Source organism: Thunnus albacares, chromosome 21 (genome assembly GCF_914725855.1).
Source record: "Thunnus albacares chromosome 21, fThuAlb1.1, whole genome shotgun sequence".
Lineage (NCBI taxonomy): Eukaryota > Metazoa > Chordata > Actinopteri > Scombriformes > Scombridae > Thunnus > Thunnus albacares.
In genome coordinates, this window is record NC_058126.1 from 24,070,498 (window position 1) to 24,082,548 (window position 12,051).

Sequence of the window (12,051 nt, forward strand, 5' to 3'; positions counted from 1 at the left end):
CAGCGAAATAATTCAGTGAATTTATTGTTTGAGCATAGTCAATCAAGTATTTTTCCATGGTCGTCTGCACCACTTAAGGACAAATATCTAGCAAGACTTCCTGGATTTTGTTTTTTGTACTTTTACCTGCTCCACTAAAGAGCACCTGTCATATGGGCCGTCAGAGGCATGCAGTGCATCCTTCTCCTCTTGTGAACTGTTCAGTTTTATTCCTTATCAGACATGTGTTTTAAAACAGAGAGTGTAGGTTTTACAAGAGAAAACCCCACCTCCAGTAAACACCGGTGCACAGCAGAAAGAGACAAACCCGACCTGAGCTGCACGGCTGCCTGCAGCTCAAAAACCTCCATAAAAATACACATATACCTGGACACACTGCCAGTCACAGAGAACACGCAGAGTGAAAGTAAAACAGAACAGATGTTTAATTGAAAGGTATGCAGTGTTTGTAATAGCAAATGATAGCATCACAGTCTGTGTTTAAAAATGGTGCTCATCACATCAGCTGTGAAAAGTTTCATGCCAGCCTGTTACTGCAACAACTGGGAATAAAATTGGTTTGATTCAAGTCTTACTATTGCAGATATTGGCCTTTATTGATTTTTATTATTTATTGACATATTACTTTTTGAACTGTCTTTCTTATTTTGTCCAAATTGTCTGTGTGATTTCAGTCGCTGTGTTTTGCACCATGTCACCTGCCACCTGTCACAGACAGCTGCCCGAGAACCACAACAACATCTGGACCGAGCAAGACTGCACACAGAACCCTGATCTGTGGCTAAGGGATGTGGAAAAGTTTTGCCTTTCAGATAAGTGAATAGTTCTGCATTTTCACTAATAAAGTGTGTGTTCACAATCACATGGATCACTTTGGACATATCAAATATGTGTTTTATCCTTTATCTATTAGAGAAAATATGTTAAGTGTTTTATAATTTGCCATTTGTGCTACATGAAAATCAACTGCAGAACTGGAGTCATTTCACAACCACATCTTGATGTACACTTCCAAGAGGTTCTCCTTCAGCCCACCTGTGCATGAGACCTGGATTATATCTATCATGTCCACAGACCAGCTGTGAAAAACAGGGATGGCATTTTGCTGTAAGTTAAATCCAATTACTAGGGATGTAACAATACCAAAAACCCACGGTACAATAATACCACGATAAACGTCCATGATACAATATTTATCATGATATTTGAGAAAAAAAGAAATATGATGACTTGAAAAAACGTCCTTGACTATTTTTCCTTTTAAGTTAAAGTGCTTCTGCTTTCCTTCTTTAATAAAATAAAATAAAAGTAGTCAGCCATGACCTAAGCATGTGCAAAAAATTGTCTGAATTGTCTTTGGCAATGATTGCACCATGTACAATTGCAAAACAAAAACAATGCAGCAGTCAGTAGCAGTTCTTTTATAAAATAAAATAATAAAATGAAATATTATTGCAGCAGCTGGGTCCTGTAAACAAAACACTCAAGTCACAAGTCACACTCACAGTGGAACATCAGTGTTTTTCAGTACCCCCTATGCTACTATCTACCTCCCTACCTAGAAGACTAGGCAGGCATTTATTTTAAAGTGCCAAAAACATGGAGTCAAGTCTGACAGTCAGTCACAAACTGGAACAGGAACATCTAGTGTTTTTTTTTTTTTACCCACTCTACTCAGAAAGTAGGCATTTTCTTAGTGCAACTGCATCTCACAAATCAAATAACAAACAAGAAATAAAATAATCAGATCTTGCAATACAATAAATCAACCTTCACTTTAGCTTTTCAAGTAACTCAAACAGACAAACAAAAAACAAGTTAACTCAAACTCACTCACTCATCATCATCAGATAGATGTTTACAGTGTCCCCTGCTCTAGGAAAAACTTGCTTGCTCAGTACTGAGGGTGCTGGGACAGAGTGATATGTTTTGGCCATGGCTGACAGCAGTGGGTAAAACCGTGCATTGTCTCTCCACCACTTGAGAGGACAGAGAGTAAAATCGAGGTCTCTTTGCGGTACAAGTCAATTTCAGCCTCAATCCCAAAGTTGGGGCAGTGCACTGTCCCAGTCCTTCAGGGAAAGAATCCTCAAGGAGATCTTTAAGTGCTGTCTTTTTGGAAGGAGGAGATTGTTCGTCCTCAGCTCCATGTGCTGTGTGTGGCAGGCCATCACCAGTCTCAGTCTGTCCTGCTGCATGTGTGGGGCTGTAGAAGCAAGCAGAGGTAGATAAAACTTCCTAAATGCCTCATCTTGTTTCTTTTCATAAAAGCAACAGAGCATCAGAGGCAAGCCCTGCACACAGGCACACTCTCTCTCCCTCTCATACACACAAGTTACCTGAATACACACACACACACAGAATATTTAAATATATAAATAAATACCTGGTAATGCATCTGTGTTGCTTTCGACTTCGACTGTTGAAAACTTCCTCCCTCTGTCGTCTAGCTGGTGCAAGCTCCAGAACCTGGGGTCCAACGCTTTCTGGCAGAAACTAGTTTTACTTCCCTTGATATCAGTCTGTCAAGTCAAGTATGGCTCTCTTCATTTGGGCGATGGTGGTGTAGTCTTCATCACACTGTGCCATGCTCTATTCGATCATGTGCTTGAGGGGCACAATGACAGACTGTAGGTCGAGACTCATCACGCAGCCCTGTGGTTGCTTTTTTTCAGCAGAATGAGAAGCCTTACTATGTCCTCAGAGTCTGTGATGTCAGCTGGGTCCAGAGTGTCTATGTCACATAAGTTATGCCTGACTTCATCACTCACTAGCACTGCTTGCTGTTGCTCCAGGTAGCACTCAATCATATCGAGCAAACCTTTCCATCGTGTGACCACATCCATGATCAGTTTATGTACTAGCAGGTTCATTCTGTTTGGAGGCCAGCACAGCTGTGGTAGTTGAACTGCGGTGAAAAAACACTGCTACACTCCTCAAGTAGATGGCTCATGCGGCATACGCTCAAACCCGCTTGTGATGCAAGGTTTAAAGTGTGTGCAAAACACTTTGTATGGGGACAGTCCGGCCTCTCTCACTGCTACATCCGTATGCTGTACATTGTCTATAATGACAGCCATGCCACACACCTAAATAAACCAGTAGGGCTCCTACACCAAACCAGAGGAGCTGCACTTTAATAACCAGATTCACTTTTCCCAGACACATCTGAATAGAAAGATTTCCCTCATGCAGAAAACATGAAACTAAGATTCTGTTTCTTGTTTGCCTAAACTGCAAACTATTTTTAAAAATATTTCTGTAAAAAATAATAATTTGAAAATATAGGTAACCTGTCATGCATGTTTGTGTAATCAGACTGATAATTCCTAAACTGTTTTGTTGTTGCAGGTACTGCAGTTATCTCCAGCGATCGTCTAGAACAGCAGCCTTTCAATCAACCTGACAAACCACTTTAACAGTATATGTTATTTTAAAGTTTGACATTTTATTTATTAAGAAGAGAAGAGAGCTCAAGAAGAGAGCTGACACATTTAGATGTAATTATCTCTATAATAAGTGTAATAAAATATAAAGTTTTGTAGCACATTGTCTGTCATGCTTCTGGATTTATAGGTATTTAACTGTGGTAATGTTATGACACATAGTTGCAAGTTTTAAGCAGTACAATGTGATACAAAGCAATTCAATGTGAAACAGTTTTTAAAGCTTCATGACTCTGGCTGACCCTGTGAGAGCTCATGATTAAGCTCTGAGTTATTTGAGTGCTGTAATAATGTTCTATCACACTGCGGTGCCTTTTTCAATGACTTCAGAAAAAACAAGGTACAATATGTGTTGTTTTTAGCCAAAACAATTATCATGAAATATTAGATAACTGTGAGGTACAATCTGTTATTACAATGTAGTGCAAAACAAAGTGAAGACGATTGAGTCAAAATTACAAGTATGTAAAAATGAATACAAAGACAAATGTTCACAATGCTGTATCCAAACTGCATAACTGTATGGTCATTTTGGAGGCTGTAGTTTGTGGTACTGCTGAACTATATTTCATTATAAAGAGCAGTGTTTTCTGTTATTTAGCCTAACCTCAACAACATAATGAGGTGGACACAAGATTAGAAATTCCTGTCAGTATAGTACAATACATTTCAACAGTAGTACAATCTGGAGCCTCCAAAATGATCATAGATTTGAAACAACACTGAAAAGGTTTAAACAAAAACTTAACATTATCACCTTCATAAATGGAGGATTTGTTCACAGGACTGTTGTATTAGACTGCATTAGTTTTAGCTAGATGACCTTATACACTGGAAGCAGAGTGTTTAACTTTATTAACTGTTAGATTTACCTATTCAGAATGAAGCCTTTCGCCTTGCAAATACTGCAAGTGGCCCAGGCACTTGGGGATCTGGGCCAGCTCCATGGCTTGTCCCTCAGACATGGCTCGTGTCCTAGCAGCACCACAAACCCTGGTAGGTAGTGAGGGCAATGAATTCCTCATCTGAAGTCATTGACGGCAAACTTTTCTTGTGTAAACTCTAACTGATGAATGAGTAGTTGAATGGTTGATTACAATGCCATGCTGAATTAAACATATACTAGCCATTTAGTGAATATACTGGACAATGAGATGAAATGTAGCAATTTATATTAGCCTATCTTACTAGCAAGATAGATTGCATTGCCACACTGTAATGATAAACTAACTAGTTTATTCAAAATGTAAGCTCCACTACAATTTATCATTTCATATTGTGACAACTGTTTGTAAAATGTGTGCAGTTCTTACCTGTGAGTATGATGTTTTGTATTAAGGCTGTAAAACCCAACAGAAGAGCTCTGTTACTTCCAGTCCCCAGAGAGAAATCAACACAGTGGCTGTGCGCACGGACCGGAGCTGCTTCCATAGGAGTCTCATGCCACAGCTAGCTTAATTTCCAGATGTTTCCTCTCTCTGCTTCAATCGATGGACACATATCTGAGATTCAGACTTAAGATGAAGTCTGTGTGCCACCTTGAATTGACTCACGTCATGCCTGGCACATATTGATGAGGAGTGTATTCTTGAGAATATATCTGACCACTCAACAACTGTAAATTGCACATTCAGATCTGTCTGCCATGCCTCTCACAATGCATCAAGAAATGCTGTCTCTGCATAGATGAAAGTTTCATATACATAAAAGATGTGCCTTTCAGTGATGGAGCTGTTGGGAATAGAATAGAATACTAGGGGCTGCAGGTAATGATCCCATGTGGTTACAGGCCCAATCCCAAATCTGTAAATATCTTTAAAAAAAGAAAAAGAAAAAGATGCTCTTGGTATATCAAATTTAGCTCTGAGCTGATCAAATGAGGCAAAAACATCTGCTATGTACAGATCCTTAAATGAGACAACACTCTTCTCATGCCAAACGAAGAAGGAGTGATGATTTGCCACAACTGGGGCACAGAGCGAGCCAGCCTGCCAGCCAAAGTGATTCTGCACCTGAGCCCATATTCTTAGAGACTGATGGACTAAGGGGCGGCGGAAGTGTGGTGCGGTGCAATAGGCATTGCAGAATACAACAAAACTGGGAGGGATGTTTGCAGGCAGGCATCAGCCTCCATCAGGACCAAAGCAGGAGCCCCATTGTTGGCCTAGGTTTGAAGCCAGTATGCCAAAGCTCTCAGGTTACTTGCCCAATAATATAATTGCAAAAGTGGTAAAGCCATATTACCCACTGGTCTAGGTCTTTGTAAAAATTTCTTACGGATACGAGATGGATTCTTATTCCAAATAAAATCAGTGATAATCTTATTGAGATGTGAAGAAAAAGATTTGTTAATAAAGATTGGTATAGTTTGGAACAGGTATACGAATTTGGGCAAAGTATTGAATTTAATTAGATTAATTCTGCCTGCTAAAGAGAGGAATCATAGACCATTTGTTGATTTTGGTCACCTTAACAGAATGGGAATTAAAGGAGTCAAGTAGTAGGAGACTGTGCAGCAGAGTTTACAGGACAAAGTTCACTCTTTGAAACAATAATCTTACACTCAGAAAGTTTGCTAAAGTGATCAAGTGCAGTCATAATGTGGGTCGAAGTATTCTGGGGATCAGTTATATATAACAATAAATCATCAGCATATAATGATATTTTATGTCCCCCCCCCCCCCCCCTTCATATGCCACAAAACACAGGTGAGGAATGCAGTGAGATTGCAAGACGCTCGATAGCTATCGCAAACGATTTGTTGTGGAAAATACTGGGAATCAATATTATTGGTGCACACTGAAGATGTTGGGGACTTGTATTGCATTCTTACCCATGAAATGAATTTTGGACCAAATCCAAATCTCACTAGACTCTGAAAGAGGTAGCTCCATTCAACTCTATCAAATGCTCAGATAGTGGTTGATTGGGATCTGAGGAATGCATGATATTTAAAAGTTGGAAAATATTTTAAAAAGAGATGTTTTTAAAAAAACCTGTTTGGTCTGATGAAATAATAGAAGGTAGGGTGGACTCTAGGTGATGAGCCAAGACCTTAGCCAGTAATTTACAATTCACATTAAGGAGTGATATAGAAAGAAATGACCCACAACTAAGGGGATCATTATTCTTTTTCAGTAGAACAGAAATAGAAGCCTGATAGAAAGGATTCCTCAAAAATTTTGCATATTGTAAAGAGCTGCTCTGGTTTCCTCCATAGGCAGAGGTGCCTCCAATTGCTCCATGAATGATTCACTTAACTTGAGGTAAATTTATGCTCTGAAAAAACGAATTGAATTTAGAAGGGTCATGGACCACCTCAGTAGTATAGAGAGAGGAATAAAATATTTTAAACTCATCATTAATCTCCTGTTCAACATTAGAAATCTGACCATTGTGTTTATGGACACTTGTGATCAGAGTAGAGACCGTGAACTGTCTAATCTGTTGGGCGAGAATCTTGTCCGCCTTATCCGAATGTTCATACAGGCTAGAGCAAAACTGAAGTAGTAGCTGTTTTGTATGGTGGGTGGTCATCAAGTCAAACTCTGTCTGCAGAGTTGACCTCTCCTTGAAAAGTTCAGGAGTGGGAGCAGTTGAGTAATTATAGTCCAATTGTTGAATTTGGTCAGAGAGATCTTTATGATGCCATTTCATTTTTATTTGATAAATGACCAATATGATGAAGTGGTTATTAAAATAACATTACATTTTTTGTTGATTGACTAATCAGTTAATGGACTAATTGTTTCTGCACTACTGAACAATGATAATCAGTACATACATTGTTACAAAGCAGGAACTTTGGACATTGCCTACTTCTTGTTTGCGAGACATGGACCTGGCTGAGCTAGCTTTATCAGAAAAAAAAGATGTTTTTGTCCGTCAAATAGACACACTTCAGTCAACATGATACAGGACAAAATGAAGCTAAATGGAAATACAGTGGAAAAATAGCAGAGTAGTGCAGCTCCTTTGGGAGCGTTCAGTGTGGAGGAGTCAGGTTAGCAGCACTGCAGTGAATGTAACAGTCTATATTCAGTATGAGGTACAGATTGTCAGAAAATAAATGCTACAGCTCTTCAACAACCAAGCCAAGTTCCCTGTATTGTTTTGCAGCAGCCGAATATGTTGATGGAGTTAACCCTGAAGTTAGCTACAACTTAGCCCTGGATCTGTAGCAGAGAACATGTACACAGGTGTGTTTAATATAAGAAAATTGTTTATGTGTAAATGTGACAATTAATCATGATACTGATTTTAGATGATATAGAGCCATACTCTATGATCACCTAATCTAACACAGTGATCATCTCAAAAGACAAAAAATATCATGTAGTCTGATCCTGTCATGCATGTAGGAAGTGGAGGAAGCAGAGTATGGTCAATGCATTCTTTACCCGACCATTTTCATGGCTTGGTACTACCAGGCTTTTGTGGGTTACGACCAGTCCTTCAGTTACAAGCATCAAGTTTGTGTCAAGCTCCCCACTCCAGTCTAAATTGCTGCTCCTTATTTAGGTTTAGTGGCACAGGAGAGAATAAGGCTTTCAAGAGCTCAAGAGAAGTGACCATTATCCAGTCCTATTTACTTCTGAGTTCAGGGCACAACCACATTCACACAATCATGTATCAGCTTTTCTCCATCTGGGGCCCAAACAAAGGAACTGCTGCAGTTCTTCATCAAAATGAGTACGAATTCCATTTCCCCTAGGGAAAATAACACAATGAAGAGTCAGGAGGGTTAATGATACTTGTGAATAACTCCCCATGTGGGCCATTTGGGGTTGAGTTTTCAGAGAGAGAGAGAGAGCAAGAAAGAAAGAGACAGGGAGAAAAAGAGAGAGAAAGGAGCATGCTTAGTGACAGTGATCCATTTTGAATATAATCAGGCGCTGCTGCTTTAGCTATTAAAAACAAATTAAGCAAAAGCACAATTAGAGGGCATTGTCATGCAAATGCTATGAGATGTATTGTTCTCTGCCAGAACACATGTTAAATCTAATTAAAGTGAACTCTGGGCTGTTGTTTGAGTCAGTTGTCTGACTCTGTTGTTTTTGGAAGAGAAGAAGAGCAACACAGCGGATGCACTAGAGATCTAAATGTGTAGATGGACAAACTAAATAATAGCTTCTTGACACTGTTTTTCTTTACACTTTCAGAAAATACAGTTAATTATTCAGATAAAACAAATCATCATGAAAAAGGCAGATTATGAGGGCCATAGTCCACAAATGGTTTGTGTTTTGCCCTCTGAGGTAGTAAATACACTGATGTCAGTTGTGGCTTATGGGGAACAATTTATCCAAACGATACTAGATTCAGGCAATTGAAAAAAGTAATAAGAGAAAAAAAGCTGAAACTTAGAACTGCAAATGCTTACAACTGCAAACTTACAACTGCAAATCCCTCCAAGATCTCCTCCAGACATGTTTTAAGACATAGAAAAATAATGGTTTGAATGGTTTGCTTTGAATAATAAGTACTGTCTGATATGTTTTTTCCACCAAAAAGTTAAAGTGAACATATGCTTTTTCTGGTTTTCTGTTAATTCATATGCTCTTATGATGTCAGATATCTATGATAAAAGTATACTATGCAGGATTTATCAGTTGGCGTTTGTAAACACAGCATTCAAAGTTGACCCCTCCTCATGGGTGCCTGGTTATAGTTCAAAGTGGGGGGTGCAAGATTAGTGACAGGCAAGGGAAATATGGCAGGAAATTTTTCATTTAATTAACTCATGAAAGTGCCATTTCCTGCAATATAGAGCCTTCAATCATGACCAATAAAGCTGCTCTTTCACTATAAAGCTCAGTTTATATCGCACTGTATTTTAAAATATTAGTCTCCTTCTGTGCTCCCAGAGTCTGCTCTGTTACTTCATTCTACATTAAGGAGAGCAACACACTTATGAATACACTGAACTGGTTTGAACAAATGAACTTAGGCCACTCATGGAAAGAATGGGCGGGAGACAGAGAGAGAGAGAATGTGTGAGAGTGAGAGAGAGAGAGAGAGAGAGAGAGAGAGAGAGAGAGAGAGAGAGAGAGAGAGAGAGAGAGAGAGAGAGAGAGAGAGAGAGAGAATGATCCAAGTCTGTTAACTTGCTGGGCAGTTTAAAAAAAATTCAACAAACTTTGACATTTTATTCAGTCAGAGTGACTGTCTGACATCGGTCTTGACTGCGGCACAATGATTGAAAACCAACCACATAGATAATCAGAACGCTTATGTAGATCTTCCTGCTGTAACAGACTAGGTAAGGATGGGATGCTACAAATGTAATTTTTAATTCATATACTACATATGAAATGGCCAAATATGACTATTTTTGATCTAAACTAGCTCAAATATTTTAGAATAGCAAAGATGTATGATCAAAAAACAGGGATGCAAAAGCACATGTTTGCTCTCCCCAAAATAGTAGAGGTGCAGCTGCTCCACTTGCTCCATCGCTCAGGTGCCTATGCCTGTCATCTCTGGCTCCACCAGAATGACCAGAGAGTTAGAGAGAGTTAGAGAGTTAGAGAGAGAGAGAGAGAGAGAGAGAGAGAGAGAGAGAGAGAGAGAGAGAGAGGTGGTCAAGTGAGCTAGAGAGTGAATGAAGAGAGCTAGCAGCGCTGGTGAGACCAAAGCCATGAATTAGATAAATTAAACATTATTTTCTGATTGTTTCATGGCGGTTACATTCTAAAGCAAAAATAAACATGCCCACACCCCTGCACACCTCCACACAACCCTCCGTCAAGGTACTGCATTGCCAAATTTTGTGTGTGCACAGCATGGATGTATAAAGAGAAGTGAATACAGCGTCAGAGGTGGGGCCCCATTCATTCCTATGAAAGTTCCTCAGTGGTGCATGAAGCCAAAAAAGCCACTTCCTGAAAACATACTGCGCACGCTCTATGGGCCCAATACACCCATGGAACATGCTCACTACAGAATGTAACCTGGTCCTGACCTCACAACCTGCGCTCTGTTATTGGCTGGGATTACACACCCAGTGCCGAAAGGTTGATGCCTAGAAGCGTCCAGCAAAATAAGAAAATACAGGCAGAGGGCAGGATCTCTGGAGAGAACACTTCTAGTGGGTCATAAGTGATGATTGAGAGGGATTACTTTTGTATGAGTCTATATATTGTTTTGTTTTTTTTAGGAAAATCCTGCATAGTATGCCTTTAAGCATGGTCAAAGTTTCAAAATTTGAGGTGAATTTAGGTAGACATTTTCCCTGCAAGTCAAAAGCCAGGACTCCAGACTCTTCTCAATGCTTCTTTTGCAAAGTTGTTTTCTATCTTGCAGACGAGCTTAGCTTGTCCTACATGCCCATTAACGGCCATCTGTTCCATAGTCTTGGTTGCTAAGGTTGTTGCTAAGGTTTTTCCATGTGTTGTTTGCGTTGTCCACTCTCATATTTCAGATCAGATTTCGGATCAAACATGTACAGATGTATTTGAGAAGATGGAATTAGAGTAAAGAACAAGAAAAATAACTTAAATCATACTACTATAGTTTGTTTCATGGTTAGTTGAAATGGCTGGTAAAAGTCTGCTGAGGGGCAGTTTCCAAGAGCTGGCCAATCAGAACAGAGTGGGCTCATCGGGTTCATCCTGTTTCAGACAGAGGCTAAACTGAGGGACTGTGTAATGGGTCACTATAAGATAAATAAAGAGTTTTCAACTGTAAATCATGCAAAGATATTCCAGTAGAGCCCCAAAATATAAGTACAGACCTGGAAATATACGTGATATGTCCCCTTTAAACTACTTCTTCTGCCTCATTGAAAAATACAGAATATATGAAAATACAAATATTTTTCATTCCAAAAGTTTAACAGCTGGACACAAGATGTTTCCTGCTTCACGAAAAGTCCATTCTCAGTGTATGTGCACTGGAGGCTTCAAGTTTCCACATCACAGTTGTGCAAGTTGCATACTGGACCACGACTGGCTTCCAAACTAGTTGTGATGTCACAAATCATGCTCATATGTACATGCCTTAAACTCAGATTTAACTCTTCTCCTACACACTCTGCACATACATCATTCTGCACAGTGAAGCTCAAAGATCCAAGTGAATTAACAATAAACAACACACATTTTGAGTGGAGGGGGACTTAAATGTGAGGCTTCAAATAGTCAACAATGCCCCTTCACTCTTCCAGACAACAAAAAAATGTTTCAGTGACATCACTGCTGCAGCTACCCTGAGGTCAGGACCTGAGTAAGTTCTACTAGTGTACAGCACATAAATATATAGAATGACAGTACTTTCCCCAGCTGTTATTTCAGGTTGTATTAATTAATAGTCATAGTAACCAATGTAAACATATCAATGTACAAAACATGAGGAGGAACGAAACTGACCAGTATCCGCTGGAGTGTAGAGTGGCCATTGTCATTACACAGATAAAAACAGCATTCACTTTTAAGTCGATCTGAAATGTGACGTTGGTTGATATTTTGAGACTGAACAAGGTGAGATAGATTGTTTGATTGTTGTTTTTTGAAGGCTGCCTCTGGCTGCCAGTCAGTCAGCTATGATTGTAGCATTTGTTTGTTATTTGCTTGTTAGTCATTCAAATAAGACAAAAAATACAAAT

At 39.4% G+C, this 12,051-nt stretch overlaps 1 long non-coding RNA gene across 1 annotated transcript; it reads right to left on the minus strand.

Annotated features, from left to right (window-relative positions):
* Positions 1-401: 401 nt before the first annotated feature.
* On the minus strand, positions 402-3,180 carry LOC122972657. Its single transcript, XR_006399807.1, has 2 exons — positions 2,387-3,180; positions 402-2,206 (listed from the first exon to the last, which is right to left on the minus strand). It is a non-coding gene; the product is annotated as an uncharacterized LOC122972657 (long non-coding RNA).
* Positions 3,181-12,051: the final 8,871 nt, after the last annotated feature.